This window comes from Temnothorax curvispinosus, unplaced genomic scaffold (assembly GCF_003070985.1).
Source record: "Temnothorax curvispinosus isolate PA1 unplaced genomic scaffold, ASM307098v1 QBEX01000740.1, whole genome shotgun sequence".
NCBI lineage: Eukaryota > Metazoa > Arthropoda > Insecta > Hymenoptera > Formicidae > Temnothorax > Temnothorax curvispinosus.
This window is the reverse complement of record NW_020210520.1, coordinates 381,504-394,593: the sequence shown is the minus strand read 5'-3', so window position 1 is coordinate 394,593 and position 13,090 is coordinate 381,504. Positions and strand designations below refer to the sequence as shown.

The window sequence follows — 13,090 nt, the reverse complement described above, 5'->3', positions numbered from 1 at the left end:
CGGAAAGATACGTATTTCGTTCGGGAAAACTTCCGTTGTGAATAAAACCGAATTCTATTTTAGAAAAAAAGCGATATTTCCTTCAATACGAGGATGTAGACAGGTGTTACGAAGTATAATCAGCGACACATTTATAAATTATTGTTCAATCGGCTACGTGCTGCGTCATATTCGTGACGTATCTTTATCGTTTCCGGCAAGATCCACAGTCGAATGAATATTTTATTCTAATTGACAGAAAACCTTTAATTATCGTGACTTTTTAAAGTGCATATAACACTTTTCTTCATTCAACGATCCATAAATGTCACATCTTTCATAAATTATGTAGAATTTATTTTAGATACTTATATATCTATTTAATATCAAATATTTAAATTTAGTTTGAATCTTTAATTTAATAAATCTCCAAAAATAAAAATAAAGAGAATTATATTTTATTAAAACATTTCATTTCTTTTCGCCTTCCATTATAAAATTTATTTTTATCTTTATAATATTTTTAAGGAAAAAAAATCCCGATTTGTTGAAAGAATTTTCGTACAAGAACCGATTTAGTATTTACTAAAACATTTGTTTCTTTTGTGGAAAAAATTTCAGCGTCAAAATGTGCTAACAATAAGTGTTAAAAACTTTAAACGGTAAAACTTTTCTTAAATCAATTTTTTTCAATCATGCTGTCTGAGATGCCTAAGGTAGTATTAGATCGTCTCGTCGATCGCGAACACCGCCGTCTTAAAAAAGATTGGCATGAATTGACAGTGAGGCGTGTAATGAGGACGGTGTATCGGCACTCGCGACAAGTAATCGAATGAGAATCACGGTGGCCGATAGAAACATTATTGACGCTGTCAGAGCCGAGACGAGAATTAGGTTTAAGACGGTTCCGGGAAAGGAAGACACACCTCCTTTAGCGAGGGGAACGAAATCGCGAGGATCCTATGGCCCCTGGGGCGTCCCGGTTCTCAGCGGGGACAGGATCGAACGACGGATAATATTTGAGTTTTCGAAGGCCATCAAGCGCGAACACGGAGGAGACAAGGCCGAAGGTCGTGGGTTAAGTAAGTGGTTAAGAGGATGGTGCTGTGCTGCTGGGGTAATGGAATAAAAACACTTGACACACACATACGCATACATACACACACACACATACACACACACGTATACACACCGATGTCACCACCTTCGACCCGAGGGAGTCGAGTAAGGAGAGCAAAAGGGTGAATGTCTTGCGCTCTCTTTTTCCTCGGACCTGGCGAGAGAAGGAAGACGCGCACCACGAGAGTTTCATCGAAAAACACTCGTATCTCAGGTTCTTCGAGAAACGTAGCGCGAAAATATTTCGCGATCAGCAGAGTTGGAATATTCTTTATTAATATCGCGATAACGTATGATTTCTCTGTTGTTTCACGTTCCGCTGTCAAAATATTGCCGTTAGGTGTATGGTTTCTTTAGATACCTGAAAATAAGATGCACCTGCTATATTCTAATAATATCGTATTTTTTATACTTATAAGCATCAAATATTTTATACTTGTAAAAAGATAAAAAAAGAGTATTACAATAAAAAAATTATTAAATAATTATAGTATCTATTATTAGATATATTTTAAGTCTTTTAATATAATAATATAATTTTTTATATCAACAAATTAGAAGATGTAATTTACACTACAAAAAAACAAATACATTATTTTTCTGAGATATATGCATTTTTTGCAGTCTTGCGGGAAAACTTATCTCATAGTTTATTAATTATCATATTTAAAACGCGACATTTTCTTCCAGTTACAGATTCTCTCTTCTCTCTGGGACGAATATATAGAATTGACTACCGCCGCCACAGACTAGAAAATTAATGTACTTGGATCGAATTATGCGTTTAAATGGAGGAAATATGAAATTTCCTGATATTAAGGGGCGCACATCGGTATCTGCTCAATCGACAAAGTTGATTACGATCGCGTTTCAACGTAAATTGAACAGACGGGGTCGGGTCGGAAATTTTCGTTAATGGAGCCGATGTGATACATGCGTAAAGAGCTCTATGCATATGCACGCATCTGCAGCCTCTTTTTGCGCACGTATGACTGCTTTGGACGTAGTGTGTATGTTTGGGATCGCAATTAGTTTGTAGGACCGCACGTTGTCCTCGATGGGCATTCATTACTAATGCTGCTAATGACGCCTGTCTTGTGCGTCTGGGACACGAAGTAATAATAGTTGAATATACAGGATGGCTCGCTAAAAACAGTACAGTTACATGCTTGCGTTATAAAGAATATCGCGGAATTTTTTTACATTATTCTGTTTTATACTTTTCGATTATTTTTCTTGAAAGATAAAAAGCTACATTTGTAAAATCAGCACAATAAAAGGCCATAATATGTATTTACTAGTTACAACCAGAAATATAAAGTCAGCGCGGATGCAAAGTTTTAATAACTCTAAAGGGAGGACTATAAACTACAGGACATTCCTGCCCCTTTCATTATTCTGGGGCAATCCCTTTGGAACTGCGAAAATGTATTTAGCGACACGAAAAATTTTACGAGTTAATAAAAATTTATTCCAAGCCCATATATGTGTGTTCTTTCAGTCTTAATTGATTTACTTTTCTATATAGAATTTTCCGTACAGAATTACATATATGTCTTGGTTGTCTAAAATGTTAGGAAAGTTTTGTAATACTCAGAATTACAAAATCAGCATATTTAATATTATAAAATCAATGTAAGAACGACAAAAATATATTCGGCTAAAAATATTTTTTATTTTGAAACATTTTTAAAGTAAGAACTTTTATCGCTGCGAACAAACTTTGCCGGTGCGCGGAAATACTAGTAAAACATTGAAAAGCGGAACAATTTATTTTTATGGAAATACGCGCGTGCATAAAAGATTTTCGTAACACATGTCCCATGGAAAGTATATTCATTTGCAAAGTCCAGGGGTTTCACGCGTCGCGTATCATGGGAAAATTAATTGGGTGTGGGTGTATATTTGCCGAGTGTAAAATTTTTATTCGTCCGCCGCATCCGCAATCAAATCGTTTATGCTATGAATATCGCATAAATTCAATTCCGTATTGCATTATCTTGTTACGCGAATAGGATTTGACCGTGCGAAAAGCGGTGGCACTTTATTTCAATATTAAATGCGTTTCCGATGTCCCGCGCCTTTTAATTATTAAATTTATGCGAGAAAATGCAATACCACCGGCGAGAATAAAAGGAAGGTGCGAGTGGAGAATAACAAGAGAGAAAGGGAGAGGCCCCATTTAAAAATGCTGAATAAACATGAAGGCACGGAGGAATTCTTTGCCATGGACACAGTATAACCGTACACGCATTAGCGCAAATGACGCGCAATTTGCGAATAGTGTCATTCTTTTGAGATTATTGGACTTTCTAAAATAAATTATATTATCGATTTATTAAATCACTGCTTGTATATTTGTTCGATAAATTATTCCAATATAGTATTCCGCACAGCGTAAAGGGTTTTATAATAAAATAATTATGGATTCTCTCAAGCTCTTTACCAAATTATTTTTCATGTTGGAGAAATATGAAAAATTTTCTCTTTTTTGTTCAAAATTAAAACATTTGACTAAACTTTGATTTGCCTTATTGGAAAAGTCTGACTTTGTCTGACTCTGCCCTTTTCTACTACTACTGCTAGTGTCTGATTCTGGCTATTTTTTCTACTTCTGTTGCTAAAATGTCTATCTCTGTTTACCTTTTTCTACTTTTAATGCCAGTAACGTGGCAGGAAATCTCAAGATTAATCTCAAAGTTGATTAATTCTCAATTACGCATTCATGGAAAGTTTTAGTAAAACAAAATCTTGTACATTTAGACTGATAAGGAGCGTGATCTCCATTATAACGGCATATTTTCATTGAAAACGAAAATCTATTTCTTACAAAGTTACCGATATTTTATCCATGGCATCGTTAGCACTCCCCGGGTTCCAGCTTGTTCACCGGCTCGCCGGCGACCACGACGGCAAGTCTCCTCGGCGTCGCGGTCGACTTAAGACGACGCCGCCGGCGTCCACCGGGGATCAAACCCTTGGCACAATCACAAGGTGGGGGTTCGGCGTTCCACGTGGAGGCGGAGCGACGTCGCGCGTCGGGGTGCCGAACCGACGCGGGGGCGTCCAACCCCCGAGACGCCTGGTGGGGAGCCGTGGCGAACGCAGTCCCCGACGGATCACCGAGACGGTGCAACGCGTTCCGCCGGTTCCGTTCAGTACCCGGACGAGTCCCTCGCCACGTGACCGTCATTGAAAACTGCACTGACACGAAGACGCTCGATTGGGTCACCGCGACGATCGGAGGTGATCCAGAGGGTTTCTCCAAAGATACTTTGACAAGAGATCCTCCTGGTTGACTCCGAAAATCAGAATCTTACGAAAAAACGAGGATAAGATTGCGTGACTATGACAGGACAAGGTGAACGGACTGTTGAGTCTGCGAGATCAGTCGCGAGATTCTGAAGTGCATCTTGAAAAATTCGTAATTACCGTTTGCGCGGTCGTTTTGCGGTTGGACACGTGATTCCCACGGAGAGTGACGCACCCCAAGACCATCGTGAATGGTGCTGAAAGGTGATGACCGTGTTTTCCGAAGGCCGTTAAGGGCAGTTCGTGATGTTTAGCTGTTACGGGAGATTTTAAGTGTACGGATTATCGGGGATAGACTACATCCTGCTAAGGTAAACCCTTCATTTAGGCTTACGATCGTTGCTTTCGTTTATACTTTCGAGAATGCCTTTGACCCTCGCAGTTTGTTAATCTGGAAAATTATTGCAGATCGATAGATGGCTTGTGAATTATTTTTTAATTAATTAGATGACAATATCGTTACCTTTTGTTTTTAAATATTTTTTATTCTTTATTTAAATATTCTATTTTATATAATATTTCCATTTATTATTTCGTCGCTATAAATTTCCATTTATTATTCCGTCTCTATAAATTTTTTAATAAAATTGAAATAATTTTCGTTTAACTACTATTTGAATAACTATGCAATATTTTAATGTTCAATGTTAAACGATATTTGTAGCAAGATTCTGACTTAAGAGAACAAGTTTTATTTAAAATAGATTGGAAAGATAAATTGTCTTATCTTCTTACATATATACAGCTCAAAAATGATAAAAACCATTTGTCATTTAAGTTAAATATTACTTTTGATCTATTTGTTGTTTACTAATTGCTTGTAATAGATATGAAACTAATTGACCGATTCTGTTCAACTAAAATAAAATCCAGTTAATTCAATAAAAAATCCGCAAATAAAACAATGACAGCTCACAGTTCTGAAGTATCATATCAAATGGACAAAAAGTTATTATTATTGTTAATCCGTGTCATAAACTTGGTACAAAATTCTACAATTAGATTAGACATTTACGAAAATGACAAGCATTAACCGTAATTATTGAAAGTAATTATGCAAAGTTAGACTCCTGTAAATAAACATGCATAAGAGACGTTACGGCAACAAAACTTTTCTGATGCCGTCCAATTTTCTCGTACACGACTCTCGTATAGATGAATATATACTTGACATATATATATATATACACGCGGCATCCAACTACGGAATTAATTCTTCACAAAGTTTGCGACAATGCGGCGAGGCAGATCGACGCGATACCGTCTCAAAGCGATCCATGAACAATTATCCGCTGCGTTTTTTAAAATAGGAGCTGCCGCGAGCTCCTCGTTTTTCTCCCGCGTAGCGCTTTTATGCTTGCGATATTCATGGCCCGCGGGGAGAGATCGTAAAATGTGACTGTTTCGCAGATATACCTGTCTCCGCCGCGTTCGTTCCTTCGCTTGAAAACGACGGAAATAGCGACGGTTCGCGCAATACCGTTTATTCCCGCTTTCGCTTTCCGCTTTTCCGAAGCACGCTCTCATGGAATTCTCATTGCTAGGTTCATTGAAAAACGGATAGATTTTGTGATGTGGCGTTAATTAGAAATGTGAATCGCAGCTTTATATCCTACCTTTTTTTTTATCAGCTTGATCGTTGCTTTATTACGGTATACCTTCATGAAATTTTGCAGATGCAATTTTAAAATTTCGCGAAAGTTTGATATTTTCTTTTTATAAAAATGATAAGAGCCATATTAAAGTTCTTAAACAAAAGATGATATCAAAATTCCTGAACAAAAGGTGGCATCAAATTTTCGACAAACAGAAAGTTGTTTGTAATTAATAAAGTGAAAATAAAGAGATTTTTATCGAGATGATTTTTTTCGAGATTAATGATTGGCAATTAAAAAAGTAGCAAGGACAATGTATAATGAGAAGCAGATTTTTCAGTTATTATGTTAATGCAAACTGTTTTCTTTGCCGATATTATATCAATTAATTAAATTCTAATTATCCTCCATATAATAAGATTTCATAGCGATAAAAACAGACGCATAAATTATAATGAATTATTTTATAAATGTTCTGCATATTTTAAAGGATAAATAGATAGATAGCGATTACTTATAAATCAATTTAAAAATGAGATAAGAAAAATAGTGAAGATTTAACAAGTTCAAATTACACGCAGGAAGTTTAATTACTTTTAAATAAGCGCGCGGTATATCTTTCTGGTCTCCCCCCTCCCTCATATTTTCGCACGGCGCAACACGCGAAATAGGATGAGAAAGGTAATCATTCGAGTTATTCTGCCGCGAGATTCGCGTTTTCCAATAATTATGGGGCCACCAGCCTGTCAAAGCCATTTATCATTTAAATATTAATTTGTTGTTTTTCGCGCGAGAAAGTACGTTTTCTTTTTGATTGATTCCGCTGACCGACATCGGCCGAGCTATCAGTGCAGCGCTATTGAATTTTTAACCGTAAACACGCTTGTTTTTCCTGCTTCCTTTCTTCCGGGCGAGTTAGCGACAACAAATATAATTTCTTGCTTTTGTTACAATCTCTCATTTTTTAATATGTAATTTACATATGTGCCTATCAACGCATATTTTATTAAAAAATTTATTCTTTATAATTATTTTAACTATTACGTTAGCTCTCTTTTTAACTGCAAAAAATATGCTCCGAAATAATATCGGAAGTAATATAAAAGCTATCATAATCTAGCTGAATAGAAACGCCTAAAAACTTTGTTTAAAATTTTTGTAATCTTTTTCTAAATATATTTCTAAAAGGCGCATGTTTTTAACAGGTATTTAAGTCGTAAAAGTTACTATCGAAAGTTACCTCAACACTCCCGCGTTTCAACGAAGTTTATTACTACCAGGCTGCGGAATTATCACCCGCGTTAAAACTTCACTTCCTCACGACGTGAACAATAAGTCGTGCGGATTTCACCATTTAATCCAGACTATTAGGAACACTAATCAGCGTCAAGTCCGACGGAGCGGCGGGTCGTACCGGAAGAAACAGGGTATAGTTGAAGAGCATGATGTACGTCCAATTGCGTAAATCTCGCCCTACCCCTCTCTGAAGCGGAACGAAATTAGCATTGACTTAACTTAAACTACTTAGGAGAAAGCGAAGGGGCGCGCGCGCGCCTACCCCGCACCCCCTTATATAGGAAACTTCATAGTTAGATTAACTCGTACGGTAAAGTAAGTTACAGTACGTGACGCATCCATTTTCCTGCAAGCTTTTTTTCCTCTTATCACGCTCCTCTCATCTTCGCGGTTTAAGCGCGACTCGCCAGCCAGTCATGCCGCCGTCGTTCGCGTCAGCCGTGCGCTTTATAAGATTTATGCGGAAATGATATTACACGAGAGAGTGTGTTACGCGAGACTAAAGGGGAACTGCGCTTGTCGAGCGGTTAATAGCCGGGGCGATAGGTATTTGCGCATGTACATAATTTATAAGCGTATTAATTCACATATATACTCTCGCTCTAGACCACCGGTTCTTAATTTTGTATCTATGTCCGATTACGTTCCACCTGTACGATTTTACACATGATAATTGAATGCTTTCGACATTGCTTGATGGCTTTACAAAAAAAAAAATTAAAACTACCCTTGATTAACGTTTATTCATCTTTTTTTAGATCGGTTTCGCGACACAAAAGCGAGTCGATATTTCTGTGTCATCTTTCCGATATCGCTATTCCTGTAAAATAAATTCAATCAACCTTTATGGTTCAGTTCCTTCATTTTTTACGAAAACCCACGTCGAGAAATCTATTTTATGGGTCGTTTGATATTTTTACGGGCGAGGATTTTTTTCCCCCTTTCAAAATACTCAGTCAACACACGTAGTTGCTATTTCGAGTTTAAGGTCGGCAATGTACTCTGTTGGAGTTGTATTGCCGGTTCAATCTTTGTACCGTAAATATAGATTAGTTTAAGCGGAACGTGGGATCGATCGCTCGTAGCCGAGCTAATAGGTTTTCAGTCGGAGGGAAGGTCTACTAGTCTCTGCTAGAGTCCGCTTAATTAACCGCGCCAGCTATTTTCTCTTCTATCTGTTCGTTTCTTCCGATGGAGAGAGTGTGCGATATAATCGAGGAAACGATGCGTTTTGCGAAGATCGAACGATTGGAAACGATAATAGAGTTCGATATTTTAATGCAGAAATCTTTGATACGTATACATCCCGTATTGTTTCATAAAATGTATAACGTTCTATAATGTTTTATAAAGTGTTATGAACTTGACAATTTTAATTAGTAAAATATAAAATAAAGTGATAAAATAAATGTATAACTTATAAGAAAAATAAAATGCAGTTACGAGAGGAAGAGAGAGAAGTTAATTATTTTATAACACGTTTGAAAACACAATTGACATACAAAAAGTAAAAAGCACACCTTTTATAACCTGCTTATATTGATTTCGTATAATTTGTTCCAATTTAAAACTTTAAAAGGACAGTTGAGTAATTGTGACTAAATATTTTAAAATATAAATACTTTCTCAAGTAAAAAAGGTTAGATTTTTAGATCATTGAGCTATAAGCGATTATTTAAATTAGTATAACCGTTAATAAACGGACACTGCAGGCTAAAATTCGTGAACCGTACTCAAATATAAAATATTGGGTTTTCCATTCGATCATCTCGTTCATTTTACAGATTTATTTCAATCAATTTTCACATTGCTTCATTTCTACGAATTTATTAACATTTATCACAACATTTATTTTTACGATTATGCGCATACACGTAACAATTTTAATTTATATTCCGGCTTACAAGCTCGATTACTACTGTATCATTAACACGACACAATTGATCCATTCCCATAAAATGTAAATTTGACCGCGTTATTTCCTCCTCAGCATTCCATTAAATCGAGTAAAATTAAAATTCCGAATGCGTCGCAAAAATGGAGTGGCGAAGAACACACATAGATTTTCCGCGGAGACGTGGGGATTCAACTATTTATGACGCACCCTGTACACGCCTCGTTCGCCCGAAATGACGGATTTGCGACTCCCCGACGGTTTTACTCGAGTTCGCCTCGTTTTCGAGTATCGCTTAACTTCCTGCTCATGTGGGTCATGTAAGTACCGACCGGGCGGGTATCGATACACGTACGCATGAGTGAATGTGTATGGGGCTGGGGCGAAGGTATGTGTGAGTGATATACGTATGTGCGCTTACGTTTAAGGGCGCCGCTTTAACCGGAGAGGGAGCGGAATGCAACTATCGGTCGGGGAAAAAGAAAGGACGTGAGGGAGGAGAGAAGAAGGAGCAGCCGAGAGCGAATCGTTTTAAACTACCATCCACTTCACATTCCCGATTTCAGTTAGAGGCTTGTTTATTTCCTTTTTGGGCTTCCCGAGGACTTGCATTATACGCTCGTGCGCCACCAGAATGCAGCGCAACGAGAAGGGGCGGAGAGAAGATGCGGGAGGGAAGACGAGAGAGAGAGAGAGAGAGAGAGAGAGAGAGAGAGAAAAGAGGATCGCAAAAGTGGACTATCAGTGAACTATCGAGCAGCATCTCGCTGCCTCTTCCTCTTATTTGCTTTCTTCCTGTCCATTAAGAATCTTGACAATCGATTCGGCATTTTATCCTTCATACCAATTTATACGATTTTCTGAAACGCCTTTGTCGAAAAAAAAAAGAATTATTTCGCACGTTTTCTATCTCTTAGAACGAAAAGCTTCGACGACATGGGCCGTAGTTTTTCTAATTTCAACAATTCAACCAGCAGTATATTATTTCTCCTTTTTTCATTGAAAGTTTAAATTACCTGATATCACCCAAGACAGAGTAAAACTAGGTCAGTGAAGATAAATTCGTACTGTAAGAAAAGAAGTTTGCAAAAAAAATTTATATGTTCAAGAAATTTATATGTTTAAAAAAAAAGTACCATAATACACCATACATTATCCTGCGGTCTTGTTTCACTTTACAATATGCGAGCGATAATAATAATAAACTCTGGTGTGCTAAGTATACCCGAACTCGAAATGATAAAAAAAAAAATAAACCGATGAAGAATGCATCCCCGGCGATGTGACATGATCGTTGACACGGTCGACTTTCAGGCGCAATTAACGTTTTAATTTGCCTCTTCCGGCACAATAGACATTGACGTTGTTTCACATTGCGGGAACAGTTTAATAAACGCGGCATTGTTCAGCTCACGGTTACGAGGCCGTTGAAAAATTTCGATTATTTCGCGCTGGGGCGTTGTCGGGAGCGTTGTGACAAAAACCGCAATTATCGATATATCGCGGGCGCCCGCCGTGTCGCATCGCGTTGCACGTAAAAATTGGACGCATCAGCCATTGAAGGCGAAGGGCGTTAAAGTGATTTATGCTCTCCTCTCGGTTCATATTGTTGCTTCTATCGCAACGCGTTGCCGCGCGCGTAACACGGATATCCGGAATTTATTAGCTTGACAACCGCAGCGGCTCACTCTTCAGCGACAAAGAGGATATCGTTCACCTGCTGTAAATTTGCGACGATTACGTTACAACGAGGTCCGCGCGCGTCTAGGTGGATCGTATCTCGTCAGAGTATAATTTTTGCATCGCGTTATAAATCTCACAAACTCAAAGTTTAAATCGTGGAAGGAACGCAATATTGTTCTATCTCGTTTCAAGTTTTTAGCACTTTTAGCTGTTGCACATTTTTTAAAACTCATTTTCAAAGCTTTTTAACATTCATAGTGCTTGGAAACGTTAATTGTTTAGACGCAATTTTTACAGTAAAAAATGACGTTTATATGCACTTTGCGCTACTCAGCTAGAGATTTCGAAAACTCTTTCTATCTCCGCGTATAGAGACAATACAATAAATAATACCTTAATTCGTCCAGATATTAAATTTGTTTTATAAATGCATATTACATAAAAAATTCAACATTCTCAGGTCGAAAGTTTCACGCGCATTGATCTGACAGTTCATTTAATCGTATCCGCCGAACAAAAATGATTGAGTACTCTCGTAGGGAGGCAGAGAAAGAGATAAGAGGCCGGATAAACTTTTATACAATTGGGGTTTATAGGGTAACTCCGAAAATATTCGACTCAAACTTGCTAAAATTGGAAAGTCAGTGCATAATGCAATACCTTGCGATCTGTGGCGTTCTACGTGTCACTCCACCACCATACCAGAAGAAGAACGATGGGGACGACAGTGGTAGAGGGTAGTGGAACGGCGGCGGCGGCGAGGGCGAAGAGCAAAATCGTTTAGCACGCGATCTTCTCGTAATTCTGCACGCCAGCGCCCCAAACACGCTTCTTCTTCGTCCCTGTCCGACGTGTTACACGTGTTACATGCCGCTGCCACGCGAACGGAGGGTGGAGATGCACTCCTCTTCTCTATGGCCTTCAACGCGGGCATCGCACGCGTCGCACGCGAAGCCTAATTGATCAGTGGATCGTTAACACGCTCTCGCTCTCTCCCTCTCTTTATCTCGATCTCCTCTTTCTCTCTCTCTCTCTCTCTCTCTCTCTCTCTCTCTCTCTCTCTCTCTCTCTCTCGCCGGCGCCTCGGACGGATTGATTATTTGCAGGAGCGCGGTCGATGCACGCGCACAGCACGACTCGAGCGAGCATCGCAAATTCACAACCCCGACTCGTCTGTGTGTTGGCCGTGGACGATGCTGCATTTTACACTAGACTGAGGCTTAACTCATTTCTGGCCAACGTTATGAAAACGCAACACTTTTTGTAGATTCATATAATGTCCTTGCAGGGAAAGGGCTCGTGATAATTTAATTTTAATTTCTCTCTCGTGATTCATTTTACTATCGTGAACAACGTATTATATGTATATAAATATGAAGAGTTTAATAAAGTTTTAGTTTGTGCATGTGTATGCGTATATGTGTTAGATAATTTTGTTCAGTTTTATTTTTTCTAGATAAGTTTTATGTGGCGGTTGATAATTAATTTTTAAAGCCTCATAATATGATAATCTGCGACAAATTCCAATTATTTAGAATTAATTTTTACGCATGCCTCAATTTTTTTCAGAAAGCCATTCGTTTCGCGTCTTTAATAATTTTCTTTTCTGCTAGCTGTGACATATATACGTGTATGTGTACATGTGTATGTGTATAAAGCTGAAAAATCAGTTATTTGCGCATATTGCAAAGTTCAAGAAGGTGAAATAACTTAGGATTGACCGCGCATAAGACACGACGAGGGGAAAAAGATATTACACTTATACACGACGGTGGTCGACGAATGTCTCTATAATTGCAAAAAATCCGTGCGGTCAGTGGGAAAGATATTACTTTGCTTATGAGCGCCAGATGTTGCCTATCCTAACAACTTTCCACGTTTCGTCCCCGCCGTTTGTCTCGCGAGATCTCTTTCGGTTTTCCGTTCAGTCCTTCACGTCTTTTTCTTTCTCACTTTCTCTTGCCATATAAATTCACTATGATCCGACGCCGCTTTATGCGACCGGCTATTTCACTAGCTAGGCTTTCAGAAGTAGCTGTCGTCGGTTTCGCTATATCAAAGACCGCAAGTGGCCTACAGTCACCGCTATCTCTGTCAATGCAATGGCAACTGCAACATGGAGTTTTTAAATCAAGTGCATTTTTCCATATCGAAATTCGCAAATGAATAAGGGAATTGTGGAGCAAATCTACTGGTATAGATATAATCTGAA

At 38.3% G+C, this 13,090-nt stretch overlaps 2 protein-coding genes across 3 annotated transcripts in view; one reads left to right on the top strand and one right to left on the bottom strand.

Annotated features, from left to right (window-relative positions):
- Positions 1-13,090, bottom strand: part of LOC112457955 (carbonic anhydrase-related protein 10) — a 111,486-nt gene that overhangs the window by 70,766 nt on the left and 27,630 nt on the right. The window lies entirely within an intron of this gene.
- LOC112457942 (lachesin-like) overlaps positions 4,223-13,090 on the top strand; it is a 128,060-nt gene continuing 119,192 nt past the window's right edge. For both annotated transcript variants that reach the window (XM_025021288.1, XM_025021280.1), the window contains exon 1: positions 4,223-4,721. The gene's annotated coding sequence lies outside the window, so the exon portion shown is untranslated. The remainder of the gene's footprint in view (positions 4,722-13,090) is intronic.